We start from the raw sequence: 13,438 nt of genomic DNA on the forward strand, positions 1-13,438 counted from the left end.
TTACCAACTTACATAAGAGGTCACTACAACTTTGATACTTAAATGGGACAAAGAGTATGTTATGGTTTGAATTATGTCCCCCCAAAATTCATGTTGAGGCCCTAACCCCCAATACCTCAAAATGTGACTGTTTGGAGAGAGGGCTATTAAAGAGATGATTAAGTTACAATGAGTCCCTTAGCATGGAACCTAATCCAATCTGACCAGTGTCCTTATAAGAGGAAATTTGGACACACAAAGAGACACCAGGACTACACATGCACAAATGAAAAGACCACGTGAAAACCTAGTCTCGGAAGAAACCAAACCTTGATCTTGGACTTCTAGCCTCCCATAACTATGATCAAATAAATTTCTGTTGTTTAAGTTACCCAGTGTGTGATATTTGTTATGGCAGCCCTAGCAAGCTAACACAGAGTACATAATTAACATTAAAAGCCAATGTAAAGGAGTTTTACATCTTTACTTATAAACAGAGATATAAAAATCCTAATAATTAAGAAATCAAACCTAACACTGTATTAGAGTATTACTACCATATAAGATAATTTACTCAAATTGTCCAAGACCTAACCTGCTTTCAATTAATGATATATCCAGGGTCTGTATATTCCCAAATTCAAGAAAACACAATAATTTTCAAAAGGCATGATCCAGCCCCAACTTCTGGATTCATCTATTGTATATTTATATGGTCTAAAGAGTTGCAATGTATGTTTACTTGCACAATCTAAACTCAAATTTTGAAGTATTACAATAACTAGAATATACAATATTTTTATTTATTTTTTTTAAGATTTTATTTATTTATTTGACAGAGAGAGACACAGCGAGAGAGGGAACACAAGCAGGGGGAGCGGGAGAGGGAGAAGCAGGGTTCCCGCCAAGCAGGGAGCCCGATGAGGGGCTGGATCCCAGGACCCTGGGATCATGACCCGAGCCGAAGGCAGGCGCTCAACGAATGAGCCACCCAGGCACCCCTAGAATATACAATATTTTTAAATCTGGTAAGCCAAGTCCCCCACCACAGTTTTTTCTTTTTCTGCCTACTCTCACGTATTTGTTCTTCTATTGCTTAGAATTATATCAACTATTTCTATTAATTGAATTTTTATTCTATCAAAACTTTCCATCAAGGAACATGGTCTTTCACACTGATTTTTCTTATTATATTCTCTTTAATAAAATTTTGTAGTATTACATATGAATCTCATTGCTTTCTTGTTCTGATTTATTCTTTTTTTTAAAGATTTTGTTTTGGGGGCGCCTGGGTGGCTTAGTCATTGAGCATCTGCTCAACAGATGAATGGATAAAGAAGATGTGGTCCATATATACAATGGAATATTACTCAGCCATCAGAAAGGATGAATACCTAACTTTTACATCAACATGGATGGGACTGGAGGAGATTATGCTAAGTGAAATAAGTCAAGCAGAGAAAGTCAATTATCATATGGTTTCACTTATTTGTGGAACATAAGGAATAGCATGGAGGACATTAGGAGAAGGAAGGGAAAAATGAAGGGGGGTAAATTGGAGGGAGAGATGAACCATGAGACTATGGACTCTGAGAAACAAACTGAGGGTTTTAGAGGGGAGGGGGTAGCAGGATAGGTTAGCCCAGTGATGGGTACTAAGGAGGGCACGTACTGCATGGAGCACTGGGTGTTATACGAAAACAATGAATCGTGGAACAGTACATCAAAAACTAATGATGTATTGCATGGTGACTAACATAACATAATAAAATAAAATTAAAAAATAAATTAATTAATTTAAAAAAATTAAAAAATAAAAGATTGAAAAAAAAAAAGATCCATGTGCTCTACTGACTGAACCAGCCAGGTGCCCTTTGTTCAGATTTATTCTTGTGTTTCATGACTTTGGGACTAAATATATATTTTTTATTCATTTTTACCTGGTTACAGCTAATATAGAAAATAGTGTTAATTTTTATATCTGTGTCTTATATTTATTCATCATACCAAATGTTTTCCTAGAGTGTACTGGTTTATCCAGATGTGCAAATATGTGATTTAAATAGAAATAATTCTGACTCTTCCTTTCCAGTGTTCACATCAATTATTTTCTAGCCCTGTTGATTGGTTTACATTTCTTTTTTTTTTTCTTTTTAAAGATTTTATCTATGTTTTGACAGAGAGAGAGACAGTGAGAGAAGGAACACAGGCAGGGGGAATGGGAGAGGGAGAAGCAGGCCTCCCGCGGAGCTGGGAGCCTGATGGCGGGGCTTAATCCCAGGACCCTGGGATCTTGACCCTAGCCGAAGGCAGACGCTTAACGACTGAGCCACCCAGGTGCCCCATACATTTCTAAAACCATGTTAAATAATTTCAATAAGTGTACGTGTCCTCATCTCTTTCCTGATATAAACGGAAATGGCTTCAGTATTTCAATGAGGAGCATATTACCCGTGGGGTTTGGCAGACAGCTTTGGTCATAGTAGAGGCTGGCCTTTCTATCTTTATATTAATTTTATTAGAAATGACAACTAAGTTTTATCATATGCCTTTTGGATGTAATCATATAATTTTTATCCTTTAACTTACTGAGTAATGAAGTATTTCCTGGTATTACAGTATACTTTATTACAACATAAATTCTATTTTGCTATAATATGAAAGCAAACTATCCCATGTGTTAAGTTTTAAGACAAAGACTCTTATAGAGTGGGGCGCCTGGGTGGCTCAGTCGTTGAGCATCTGCCTTCGGCTCAGGTCATGATCCCAGGATCCTGGGATCGAGCCCTGCTTCGGGCTCCCTGCTCAGCGGGAAGCCTGCTTCTCCCTCTCCTGCTCCCCCTGCTTGTGTTCCCTCTCTCGCTGTGTCTCTCTCTGTCAAATGGATAAAATCTTTAAAAAAAAAAAAAAAGACTTTTGTAGAGTTAATTTTTAGCATTTTGATTGAAGGGCAAAGTTGAGGATGTAATAAATCTGAAACCTTTCTGCATATCTAGGAAAATCCAGCTATTTATAGCTTGGGTTATGGTCAGTTCCATTGCAGAAGACAGCTGTGGAGACTGACAGCTCTCTTGCTCAGGAGATAACATTGAACTGTTGGAAACCAGGCATGTACAAGAGAATGTTTACCCATGATATCACAATATATAATTAGAAAAGTGTACCAGAAGGTTTACAGAATACAATCATAAGTAGAATCTGATAATTGGGGTTCTTTGTTTTGTTTTGTTTTATCTCCAATTCGACATTTTAATATTCTTAGGCTCCAGCTTTTGCAAAAAAATGTTTATGAATTGCTCAGAATCTCATTGCTCACAACACTGACTGTTATTTAGAAGCTCACATTCTTCAACTCCAGCTTCAGCTGAGACTGAAACAAAAATAACGTGTATGTGTATAATAATATATATATACATATATAACACACATCTATATAATGTATATATATGTCTAGTATAACAAAGAACTAAGAAAGGACTAGAGTAGAGTTCTATATTAAGAAAATGTGAAATTATAACTCTCTGCCTCTACATATATGAATATTTTAATAACCTATACATCATGTGATAATATTTAGAATTTTTGCATCTTTATATGTAAGTGAAATTGCTGTATAAATGTGGATTTTTTCCTATTTTAAAACTTATTTTTATCATACTTTAGGACTAAAATTAAGTTATTTTCATAAAATGAACTGGGAGTGTTCTATGTTTCTGCCTAACCTGGAATAATTTGGTGGTCTTAAAGGTTAGCCTAGTCTAGCACTTAACTAGAGACTCCAGTTGAATGTGGACTGTTTTGGGGGCCATCCTCGTCTTGTCCAGACTTAATGTGAATACCTCTGGTGTTTCATCCTAAAGTATATAGTACAAAAAAAAAAAAAAAAAGAAAAGAAAGAAAGAAATGTTTTAGCAGGTTAAAAATGTTCTCTTTTATATCAGGTTGGCTAAATTTTTTCTTTTTTTTTTTAAGTAGGCTCAACGCCCAGTGTGGAGCCCAATGGAGGGCCTAAACGCACAACCCTGAGATCAAGACCTGAGCTGAGATCAAGAGTCAGATGCTTAACCGACTGAGCCACCCAGGCACCCCGTGATTGGCTAAATTTTTTGTTTTGTTTTCAAATTAGGAAGTTATGTTTAATATTATCAAATGCTTTTTTAAAAGTTTTTATTTAAATTTCAGTTAGTTAACATACAGTATAATACTAGTTTCAAATGCTTTTCCTATGTCTACTGGTGTGCCTTCTAGTGTTTCCTTATTAAGAAAGATGTTTCTAATGGGTTTTATTAAGTAGCTTTTATGAAATTAAAAAGTTGTCACCTATTCCTAGTTATCCAAGAGGGGCTTTCCCCACTTTAATCTTGAAGTAATCTTGAATTTTATCAACCATTTTTTCTCCTTTTGCTGAGATATATGATTTGTCTTCATTAATCTAATAGTATAGCTTATTCAGCTGATATCTTTCCTGATTTTAAATTTATCTTTGCATTTCTGGAATAAACACCACTTTGTCATAATATGTCTTCTTTTAACTCACAGCTATAATTTATTTCTTAATATTTTGTGTAGGATTTTTGCTTATATGATAAAAAATGAGATCAGTGTATAATTCTTTGTTCCTTGGATTTTCTTTGTTTAGCTGTTATAGTTACAGTAATCTCAAAGTACATTTAGTAGCCTTCTTTTTCTAGTCACTGAAACAGTTTTTGTAAGATATAAATTATCCTTTCCTTGAAGGTTAAAAACTTACTTATAATTGGGGTCCCTGGCTGGCTCAATCCATGGAGCATGCTACTCTTGTTCTCTGGGTTGTGGGTCTGAGCCCCACGTTGGGTATAGAGATTACTTAAAAATAAAATCTTAGGGGTGCCTGGGTGGCTCAGATGGTTAAGTGTCTGCCTTCAGCACGGGTCATGATCCCAGGGTCCTGGGATTGAGCCCCGTGTGGGGCTCCCTGCTCAGTGGGAAGCCTGCTTCTCCCTCTCCCTCTGCTGTTCCCCCTGCTTGTGCTCTCTTGCTCTCTCTGTCAAATAAATAAATAAAATCTTAAAAAAATAAAATCTTAAAAAAAATCCTTATAGTCATTTGTTCAAAGTATCTTTTGGCTGGAGAGTTCTTAGACTATTAATAATTTTTTTAAGATTTTATTTATTTATTTGAGAGAGAGAAGGAACAGGGGGAGGGGCAGAGGGAGAGGGAGAAGCAGACTCTCTGCTGAGCAGGGAGCCCAATATGGGAAGGTAGATGCTTAACCGACTGAGCCACCCAGGCACCCCTTTTATTACTTTTCTTTAATGGCTAGTGGTCTATTGAGATTTTCTGTTTCTTCTCAAGAAAATTTTGGTAATTCAAGAAAGTTGATAATTTAATCTAGGTAGTTAGCATTAAATCTATTTACTGATTTTTAATGCCTACTGTATCTAAAGTTAAATCTCTGATAGTCCTAATTTTTATACCTTTCCTTTTTCTTGACGAATTATATTAAAGTTTTGTTCAGGGGCACCTGGGTTAAGCGTCTGCCTTCGGCTCAGGTTATGATCTCAGGGTCCTGGGATAGAGCCCTGCATCAGGAGCCTGCTTCTCCCTCTCCCTTTCCCCCTCCCCCGACTCATGCTCACTCTCTTTCTCAGATAAATAAATAAAATCTTTAAAAAAATTTTTTACTTTGTTTCTCCCTAAAACCAGTTTTCACTGTTATAAATGTATCTTTGGTATTTTTGCTTGCTACTTATTTCATTAAAGTCTGATGTTTATTTCATTTCTTCTTTCTTTGAGTTCATTTTTTGAAACTGAATAGAAAACTGCTTTATTTTCAATTTTTCTTGTAGTTACTGCATTTACAGCTATTATTTTTAGATCCCCATTTTGATATAAAGTTCCTTATTTTTTAGTTTTAAATGTTTCCTGATTTCCATTATAATTTTTTTAACCTATGAAATATTTAAGATTGTTTTGGGTCTACAAATATATGCTTTTATTTTATTTATTTATTTATTTATTTATTTATTTATTTATGGCTTGTAATTTAATTACCTTGTAGTCCAGCAGGTGGACTGTAGAATATTTGATCTTTGAAGTATGGGCAATTTCAGGGAAATATTCTGTTTGTGCTTGTAAAGCATAAAAAAAGTATTTTTGCAGAGAAGCTTTCAAAATATAGCTTATAAATCAAGATAGTTGTATTGTTTAATTTTATTATTTTCTTACTGTTTCTTACTAATGTATCAATTTGGGTACCTGTTACGTTAAAAAAAAGTCTATGATTGTAGATTTGTAAACTTTTCCTTATAATTCCCTCAAGTTGTAACTTACATATTTTGAGACTATATTATTAGAACCATACAGGTTCTTCACTGTTAAATCTTCATGGCGTATTTTTTTATTATTATTATATAGTATTCATTCTTCATCCCTATAAATGTGCTTGGTCTAATGTACTATTTTGAGTGGTATTAACATTGCCATATTTACTTTATTTTGCTTAGAGTTTGCATGGGACAATTTTTCCTTTATTTTCAGTCCTTCTTTTTTTCTATCCTTTCTTAAGGTTTATCTCTTATAGGCACCATATACCTAGATTTTGTTTTGTCACCCATTCTATAATCTGTGTCATTTATTTATTTATTTATTTATTTATTTATTTATTTATTTTTAAAGATTTTATTTATTTATTTGACAGAGAAAGACACAGTGAGAGAGGGAACACAAGCAAGGGGAGTGGGAGAGGGAGAAGCAGGCTTCCCGCTGAGCAGGGAGTCCGATGCGGGGCTTGATCCCAGGACTCTGGGATCATGACCTGAGCCGAAGGCAGACGCTTAATGACTGAGCCACCCAGGGGCCCCAATCTGTGTCTTTTAATAAGTAAGATTAATCTCTAATTTCTTGTAATTATTGATATTTGAATTATTTCTATCATCTTGTTTTTTGTTTTCCCTTTAACACCTTTCTTGTTTCATTTGTTCTCTTTTGTCTTTTATGAGTTGATATTTTCTCTTGTACCTTTTCAAAAATCTACTCCTTTTATAAAAAAAATTTTTTTTAATTTATTTGTCAGAGAGAGAGAGAGCACAAGCAGGGGGAGTGGCAGGCAGAGGGAGAAGCAGGCCCTTCCGAGCAAGGAGCCCAATGCGGGACTTGATCCCAGGACCCCGGGATCACGACCCGAGCCGAAGGCAGGTGCTCAACCAACTGAGCCACCCAGGCATCCCTAAAAATCTACTCCTTTGGGGCGCCTGGGTGGCTCAGTTGGTTAAGCAACTGCCTTCGGCTCAGGTCATAATCCTGGAGTCCCTGGATCGAGTCCCGCATCGGGCTCCCTGCTCGGCGAGGAGCCTGCTTCTCCCTCTAACCCTCCCCCCTCTCATGTACTCTCTCTCTCTCTCATTCTCGCTCTCTCAAATAAATAAATCTTTAAAAAAAAAAAAAAAAATCTACTCCTTTATAAGCTATTGATTATTTCAAGTACAGATTCTCAATCATATTAGACACAAAGTCTCCTTTTCACAACAAATATTTTATTACAACTCTTTTTTTTTTTTAAAGATTTTATTTATTTATTTGGCAGAGAGAGAGAGCGAGAGCAGGAACACAAGCAGGGGGAGTGGAAGGAGAAGCAGGCTTCCCACTGAGCAGGGAGCCCAATGCAGGGCTCGATCCCAGGACCCTGGGATCATGACCTGAGCCGAAGGCAGATGCTTAACGACTGAGCCACCCAGGCGCCCCTTTATTACAACTCTTGATTTCCTAAAATTAAATATACAGGTAGTATAATCTCTCATCATTCATAATGTTTTTTAAATAGATTTTATTTATTTATTTGAGAGTGAGAGAGAGACGAGTGGGGGGAGGGTCAGAGGGAGAGGGAGAAGCAGACTCCATGCTGAGCAGGGAGCCTGACATGGGGCTCGATCCCAGGACCCGGAGATCAGGACCTGAGCCGAAGACAGATGCTTAACCGACTGAGCCACCCAGGCACCCCTCATGTTTTAAAACTCAGTATAATGCCCTAACTTGACATAAATAGGAGCATAAAGGAAAGAAAAATATAATATAAAAATGCCCCAAATGACTAACATGTTCTTACACCTATATATACAGTTACCATAAACATGACAGCTACAAGTGCAGACTTCCACACATATGTTGGTGATATGAATACTGTAAGCAGGGTTGCCACTGTTGATGTGATTTTTCCAAAATGACAAAGCTCATTATAAAGTTCTGAATATAAAGTGTAATTCTGCCTCAATTGCCTTGATAGTTGCATCCCTGGAAAATTTGGTATGTATTAGAACCATCTAAAAAAACTTTGTGTTTATATGTAAAACAAGCTATAGGCTCAGGTAATCATTAGCAGGATTTTCACCTATTTAAATATCCAGCACTATATTAAAAAATGGTGGTGGTGTGAAACAATTCTTCATTGTACAGGGCTATTTTTTGCATTTCAGGACATCAGCATTTGTGGCCCCCACATATTTAATGCCAGCAGTTGTCCCACAAGTGTCCAGCTCCCTACCCTTGGAGTGGTTTCACCTTCATTGAGAATCCCTGACCTTCATGAATGTTCAGTAATGTATTCAAAAGACATTCAGGACATAGGACAATTCTTCCATGTTTAGCAGACTTCTAGCATTCCACCCACTAAATGCCAGTAGCATTTCCAATATCAATATTACAGCTAGAGGGGCACCTGGGTGGCTCAGCTGTTGGGTGTCTGACTCTTGGTTTTGCCTCAAGTCATGATATCCGGGTTGTGAGATTGAACCCCACACTGGGCTCTGCACTCAGGGCAGAGTCTGCTTGAGATTCTCTCCTTCTCCCTCCCCTTCTGCCCCTCCCCCCACTCACTCACATTCACTCTCTCTCATAAATAAATAAATAAATAAAATCTTTAAAAAATATATATAGCTAGAAACACCCCATAAATTTCCAAAACACCCCATAGGAAGCAGTATTGCCCCCACTGAATTTTAATGATTGCTGTTATATTTCTGACCTGCAAAATTAATCATGAAAATTTCTAACAACACGTAATGATATCCAGTATATTTATCCTCCTCCCAAATAAAGAAGTCAAGGGCTTGAGGGTGCTTTAACTACCTTCTGAACACCCTCTCCAAATTGTCAGTGTCTAAAAGTGCTCCGGTGAAAATATAATGTGAGCCACGGGTGATTTTTAAAGTTTTTTGTGGAAATATTTAAAAAGTTAAAAGAAACAGGTGAAATAAATTTTAATAATATACTTTAATACAACCTGTCCAAAATATTATCATTTCAACATGTAATTAATATGATTGTTAATAAGATATTCTGTTAAGTTCTCAAAATCAGATATGCTTTTTATACTTACAGGACATCGCAGTTTGGACTAGCCATGTCTTAAGTGCACAATTACAATAGCCACATATTGCTAGTGGCCACTATATTGGACAGCACAGATGAAGAATGTTAGTTCTACCTTTCAAAAAAGACATGCATTAAACAGACATTATTTTTTAGTCCGTAGTTAAACTTAACAAAATATTTTGTAAAGCAGTAGGCTGATGCTCTTGAGATTTGCTGGTCTTATTCTATACCTTATCACCCACAAAGCTCAGACATTTTAGAACTCTATAGTGTTCTAAAATTGTTAAAAACTAAACGAGAGTACCATCTGGAAGACCATACCTTGTAAAGCTGGGTATTGTCCTCACATCTAGTACATGGTCTCATCAGAACCAATATATGGTAGTTTTTTAGGGTCTGGGTACCAAAATGGAGACTGGGATGGCACCTATTAGTACTGCACATAATGATCTCCTATCAAAATATTTTTTCCCTCGTATTTAAAAAATTACCATCTCTGGGCTTTGCTGGTTTGGAGGTCTTAATGTTCAGGGAGAAACTATTCCACCAAATTTATTCCACTGAATTAGAAATTGAGAGTGTCACATAGCCATTTTTGTATTCCTCAAATCACTGAATGATATGAAAAGTGATACAAAAAGCATTCTGTATTTAATGATTAATTCTGATTTGCACAAGGAAATAAGGTTCCTGCTACTCAAAAGGCAGGTAACAGATTTTCCAGGTGAAGTTTTATTTATTTTTATTTTTTTTAAAGATTTTACTTATTTATTTGAGAGGGGTGGGCAGAGGCAGAGAGGGAGAAAGAATCTCAAGTAGACTCCCCACTGAGTGCAGAGCCCGAGCTGAGGGCTCGATCCCAGGACCCCAAGAACACAACCTGAGCCGAAACCAAGAATCAGTAGTCCAACAGACTGAGCCACCCAGGTGCCCCAGGTGGAGCTTTTAAAAGGTTGTTGGCTACCTATATTTTCTTTCTTACTTTGTCTTCTATAGATTCATAATATATTAGAAATTTTTTTATTCCCTGTCACCCATCCCTCTGTTATTTTATAAGGGGCATACTGTTCATAGATGTCTTTACCAATTATTTCACAAGATATAGGACAACAAGAAGGGATTGTGACAGAACCAGAAAATGAATGAACATCACCTAGAAATTCTAAATATGAAGTTAGATGCATTCACTAATGTTACCTTGGATTCACTCTTTTGGAGACAGCATATTTTGACTTGTACAAGTTACAGTTGCATTATTTGAGGCAGCATTTTTGTTTGCTTGTTTGCTTGTTTGTTTGTTTTGTTGAGAAGGAGAGTACATGCTGATGCTGGGCAACAAGGGATGGACTGTAGTGGGCATTTGCCATGCTTTCTGGCTTCCTGGCATATTTTTCCCACCCTATATTCTGGGGGTTTGCTACATTATGAGACCTACCTCCCAAAGTTCCTACCTAGAAACTCCCCTCAAAATAAGGTACCCTTAACTCAGAGAAGAGTGATGTGGAGAATAAAGACATACATGGAATTGATTCTGATGAGTGTCAAAGAGATGCACTAGAGGCCATGGTCCTAATTGCTCCATCCCATAACTGTTAGCGATACAAGCTGTGGTACCTGTGCACAGTGGACGTAGAGGCGGCTGTAGGCTATGTGGGCTATTGCAGAATCTTCCCAAATGATCTTCTCGCTTTTTCCCTTGCCTTCCTCCCACCAATTCTCAAAAAGCAGCAAAAGGGATCCTGTTAAAAAATGAATCAGATGATGTCACTCCTCTTCTCAAAACCCTCCCATGGGTCTTACTCACAGTAAAAGCTGATGTCTTTAGAATTGTCTCCAACGTCTGCAACCTGGCCCCCTCGTCAACTCTTTGACCTCATCTCCTCATCACTTTTTTCCTGGCTCACTTTACTCCCACTACACTGGGTTCCTTGATATTCCTAGAAATCTTTGCATCTGCAGTTCCTTCTTTCTGGACACTCTCTCCCTAAATATTCACATTATTCATATAATATTCATGTTATTGGCTACATGAGTTTCTTCTTCTATGAAATGCCTCTTCGTATCTCTTGCCATATATGTATTGTTATGCTTTACTTAATGATTTGGAGTTGTTCCTGCTACCAGTCTCCTGTAGGCTCTTGTTCTGTTTATCTGTTCCAGTTTATAACTTTTCATTTTTCTTTTTTTACTGTCATTTGATGAACAAAAGTGCTAATTTTAATATAGTCACATTTATCACTTTTATATTTCTTTTGTGTCTGTTTAAGAAATCTTTAACCATGAAGTCTAAAAAATATTTGCTGATTTTTTTTTTTACTAACAGTTTTATTAAAGATGTTTTGGCATTTGAATCATTAATCCTTTCGGGTTGGTTTTTGCATATGGTGCCAATTCCATTTCCTTTATGGTTTTTGGCCTATTCAGTTTTCCTTCATGTGGCTATTTCTTTCTCTAGGTTTTCTTAGAAAGGCTTTCAAACATATTACTCAAAATAACCATAGAATTCTCTTGAGTTTCAAATTTTCTTTCTATAGGAATGTCCCATTTTCTTTCTAACGTTGCTTGCATATATCTTTATTTTTTTGATCTTTCTTAAAAACTGACTGCACCCTTTTACAGATAACCAGCTCATGGTTTTATTAATCATATCTACTAGGATTTTTTTCCCTACTTATTTTATTAACATCTGTTTATCACATTAATTCCTCCTTTCCAATTTCTTTGGGAGTATTTAGTAGGACTTTAGTACAATGTGATTGAATTAAAGCTTAATTAATTTATTTTCACTCTTTCTAGTTCCCTAATTTTAGGTGAGATTTTCTTCTGGGTATCACTTTGGCCCATCCCTTAGATTTTTCATATGCAAGTACTATCTATCATTTTCCTCTTCATTCTAAATAGTTTGCAATAGCCAGTGTTATGTTGTCCTTAACCCCAGGATTATTCAGATGTGTGTATTTTAATGTACACGCATTTCGAACATTTTATATATTTTATTGTCTGTTGGTTTCTATTTTCATTTTTATGTAGTCTGAGAGTATGGCATATGTGATATCAGTTTGGGGGCTTTATACTGTCTTTTATGTCCTACTTTTTAGAGAATTTTTATGAGTGTTCCATGTATATTTGAAAAAATGTTCTTTTTCTGGTTAAAAATAAAACAAAATGTAGATATATATCAAGCAAATTACTTATGTTATCCCAATATATCTTTATACCTACCTTTCTTCTATTTGATCTGTTTCTGAAAGATATGTTAGTTTGTTACTGTGATTGTGAGTTCCTCAAAATTTCCCTATTTTACCAGTTTTTGCTATATATATTTCAGAGCTATATTGTTAGATAAATGTTATTAGTGTTGTATGCTCTTGGTAGCTGCATCTTATTAAAATTTGGAACATCTCTGTTAATATTGTTTGCTTTGAAATCTGTATAATGTAATACTATCAACACACCTGCTTTCTTCTTGATAATATTCCATTGTAAATGATTTTTATACTCCTTTTCTTTTTAAATTTTTACTGTGAAATTTTCACACAAATACTGAAGAAAACATTATAATGAACTTTATGTATCTATCACCTGCTTTCAACATTTACCAACATTTTGTTTTATCCATCTACCCCTCCTCAGTGATGTTTTTTAAGCTAACATTTTGCTCGTTAGTATTTCTAAAAAATCTCTAAAAGATAAGTCTTCTTTCTAACATAATCACACTACCAACAAAATTAACAGTTATTCTTAGACCTCTGATAAAAATGTGTATTCACTAATAGATTTCCACAGACTTTTTTCCTTCAACCAGGCTTTGGGAGAAGGAGAACCTGGTGTAAGCATAGTCCAACCCTCTAACTGGCCCTATTTTTAAACTGAATCCCAGAGAGAGACATAACTAGCCTGAAGGTACCTAGCAGGCCCACACCAGAGCCTAGGTCTAGTTCCCTCAAAACACTTTCCCCACTTCTGGGATTGACACAGACTTTCAGTAAGTCATAGAACCTCCTACCACTGTCAGGTAGAAGAACTTCCTGGCAGAGGCAATATTTAGCGGGGTTTTGAAGAATGTTTAGGAGTTCACCAGATGAAAGGAATTGTGTCTTCACACGCACCA

Source organism: Halichoerus grypus, chromosome 15, assembly GCF_964656455.1.
Source record: "Halichoerus grypus chromosome 15, mHalGry1.hap1.1, whole genome shotgun sequence".
Classification (NCBI taxonomy): Eukaryota; Metazoa; Chordata; class Mammalia; order Carnivora; family Phocidae; genus Halichoerus; species Halichoerus grypus.